Genomic DNA, 4,006 nt, shown 5'->3' on the forward strand with positions numbered 1-4,006 from the left:
TTCTACATTAAATAAGATACGGGGAAGAGGCCTACATACTCCCTTTACATGTAAAACTCATCTCGAGGGAGTTAATTTATCTTATAAGCATACGTGTAAAAACAATATCTGAAATTGTCCAGCCAATAGGAGAGCGTGCTACGGCGTAAGCCGGGAAAGTCCGACCCCTTCTCGCTCTCCCTTGCGGCTTATGTATGCTGTCTCGTACCGTGCCCGACTGCGGCACGGTACAAATTACTTGATAGAACCTCTGTATTTTTATTGAATAAAGTGTGTATAGTGTATAACCAAGACTGCGTTTTTATTATATCTACGCCCTCTCCGCCTCTGATGTCGCCGCCTGCTCTTCTGAAGAAGAAAACTGAAGCCTGAAGAAAGCTATCACCCGATAGCCGGTCAAATAGCAGCTCCAAGCCACCTCCTATCTACAGTTCAACTGTATGCACGGCGAGGTGTCGTGTATATAGTTGTGGTCCTTCGTTTCACCGGATCGGAGCTGCTATACGGACGCCACATCCCAGTGGAAGATGACGCCTTCACTTCGCTCTGGAAAAGGCTCCGCCGAGAAAACCTCTGATGTCACCCCCCCTGCCGACGTCGTATCCACGGTGACGGGTACCGAGGCGTCGTCACAGGAGGTTTCCGAGGAGGACACCGTCGAACTTCTGCAGGCTGAAGTTGCGAAACTGCGCGCCGCCCTGAGGCGCTCTGAGAAGACACCGACCGCACCTGGACCCCCAATGGAATCTCCTAGGGCAGATGCGGGCCCCAGCGGACGAGCTGGGGTGGCAGAGAGACAAACCGGAGACTGGGTACGCCGCTCTTCGGACCCGATCGCGCAGATGGCTGCGGCGATCACCGAGATGGCCACCGCGCTACGTGGAGGATCAACGGGGAGCCCACGATCACACGATGGCGACGATGGAAAAATGGAGGCGCTGTTGGCGCGCCAATCTACGGCAAAGGAATTGCCCGCCTTCGAAGGAGACCCACTGGAATGGCCTGCCTTCAAGGCCCAATATACGAGGTCTACGGAAGTCTGCCGGCTGACGACGCCGGAAAACCTGCTCCGACTACAACGTGCGCTGAGAGGGGCCGCCAAGGAGGCGGTTTCCTCCCTGATGGTGGATCCTCAGAATACGGACCTCATCATGGAAACCCTGGAACTGCAGTTCGGCCACGAGGAGATTGTGACGGCGCACATGCTGGAGAAAGCGCGCCGCCTACCCGCCATAGTGGAGAGCCCCAACTCAACCGGGATAGTTGAGTTATCCGTGGCCCTGAGGAACATGGTCGCCACTCTGGAGCGGACGAGGAACTCGAGCTGCCTATCATCACCGCAGCTACTGAACGAGATGGTGGCCAAGATCCCGCTAGCGATGCGGGCTCTGTGGTGGTACACCTTACCGAGGGACAGAGACGAACGCGCCACCGTGAAGGAATTTTCTTGCTGGCTTAGCGAGATCGCTCAGACGTCAATGAGCGCCGGTGGAATGGACGCGGGGTCGTTTTTTCCCAAAAAGAAAACAAAGAACAATGTGTATACAGTGTCCGCGCCAACCGAGACAAGGGACGGGTGCGGAGTGTGCAATCGCCCGCACAAAAGTGAAAAGTGTCGCGAGTTTTTAGCGAAATCGGTAGCGGGCCGATGGGAAATTGTTCGCGAAAAGGGTTTATGTTTCTCGTGTCTGAGGCATAAACATTTAGCCGGTAAATGCCCGGCGGCTAAGAAGTGCGGTATAGAAGAGTGTCGCTATACGCATCATAGGACACTACATGGACAGCGACGAGAAGGCCGCGATAATGTAGTGATGAGCACCTGCGAAAAAGTTCAACCGGTATTGCTCAAAGTGATAAAAGTGAACGTGACCGGCCCCAATGACGGTGCCGACGTTTACGCCCTGTTAGACGAGGGCTCCAATGTGACTTTAATAGACTCCGAACTGGCGGACAGTGTCGGTGCGCCCGGACGAGTGCGCGGGATAACGATTCATGGTGCGAGTGATATGTGTTCCGAGGATAAGGCGTCGCGACGCGTCACAGTGACTATTCGTGGGCCAAGTGGGAATGGATACCCGCTCGTCGGGAACACAATGACGAGTCTAAATCTCCCGCGCCAGTGCATTCCGGAGGGAAACGGTATGAAAGAAGTGCTACCGAAATATTAATTGGGCAGGACAACGCTCATTTAATCGTGACTAGGAAAGTCAACGAGAAAGGGAGATATTTACGCTCTCTGACGTCGCTGGGATGGATCACGCACGGATGCGTGAATCATAAGCAGAACAAAGCCAGCAAAACACTCACACTGACGAGTGCTAGCGTAGAGGATCGCATGGACGAGTTAATGCGCCTCAATTACGCGGTGGACGCTATGGGCGTCAAACCTAGGCCACGTGTTAACAGCACAGACACGCGCGCTATGGAAATTCTACAGAAAACCACCAGACCAACGCCAACCGGTCAGTGGGAGACGGGTCTTCTATAAAAAGAAGACAACATATGGTTACCGGACAATCGACAGTGCGCAGTAAACAGACTGAAATCTGTCGAGAACAAGATGGCCAAGGACCCGAGCTACAAGGCGGCATATTGCGCGAAAATTAAGGAGTACATCGAGAAGGATTACGCCCGGGAAGTTACGCCGATAGAGATCGCTCGTTTCCCGCGGAAGTGGTACTTAGCCCATTTTGGCGTAGTAAATGTGAACAAGCCGGGAAAGCTGCGAGTCGTCTTCGACGCGGCCAGCCGATGCCGTGGAGTTTCGTTAAACGACAAACTACTCACCGGCCCCGACATGCTGACCTCGCTATGGGGTAACATATTACGCTTCAGAGAAGGCCGCATAGCGCTTGCGGCGGACATAAAAGATATGTTTCTACGGATAAAAATCCGCCCCGCCGATCAAGGAGCTCAGATGTTTTTGTGGAGGGAGCGACCCGACGCCGAGATTAAAACAATGGTGATGACCTCGATGACCTTTGGCGCCGCGTGCTCACCGACAAGTGCGCAATATGTGAAAAATAAGTTAGCCTGTGTAAACGCGAGTGAATTTCCGGAGGCGGCGCGCGCAGTGGAAAACAATTTTTATATGGACGATTATCTTGCCGCGGTGGATACTACGGAACAAGCTATTCAGTTAAGAGATCAAACAAGTGAAATATTAAGACGGGGAGGATTCCAATTGACGAATTGGTCCTCAAATGACGGTGAAGTGCTACGTACCACCGCGGATAATTTGCGCGCCACGGACGCTCGCGAGATAATAGTGAACGGTAGTGAGTACTTGGAGCGAGTACTCGGTGTTAAATGGGACCCAGTCAGTGATCGATTTGTGTTTCAATTTAATAAGACAATAGCGTTAAGCGCACATGAGTGGCCCACTAAAAGACAATTACTGAGCGCGGTAATGAGCATATTCGATCCGCTCGGTTTTCTAGGGTGTGTTACGGTACGCCCGAAAATATTATTACAAGCAGTATGGCGATCGGGAATAGGATGGGATGACGTCATCCTGCCGACCCATCAAGAAAAATGGGCCGAATGGAGAGCCTGTGTGGAGCGCACAGAGAGCTCTATACCCGGCGGTGTATAGAAAATCGCACCAGTCGGGTGGAACTACACGTATTCTGCGATGCCTCCGAACTGGCGGGGTGCGCAGTAGCGTATTTTGTGGAAAAGACGGACCGTAATAGACATGTACGGTTCGTGGGCAGTAAAGTTAAAGTTAGCCCCTTGCGAGCTCTATCAATACCTCGACTGGAGCTGCAAGCGGCGCTAATGGCCGTGAGACTGGCAGACACCATCAAGCGGGAGAGTGACGTCACTGTGGGGAGGACAGTCTATTGGACGGACTCGGCGACAGTACTGTGCTGGGTACGAAACGACAGCCGTGCGTTCTCGCCGTTCGTGGCCCATCGCCTCGGGGAGATAGATGAGTTATCTCACCCGAAAGAGTGGCGGTGGGTTCCGACTAAGATGAATCCCGCGGATGCTGCCACCAGGA

The sequence above is a fragment of the Micrasema longulum genome, unplaced genomic scaffold (assembly GCF_059751315.1).
Source record: "Micrasema longulum isolate JH-2025_06_02 unplaced genomic scaffold, ASM5975131v1 h1tg003224l, whole genome shotgun sequence".
Taxonomy (NCBI): Eukaryota; Metazoa; Arthropoda; class Insecta; order Trichoptera; family Brachycentridae; genus Micrasema; species Micrasema longulum.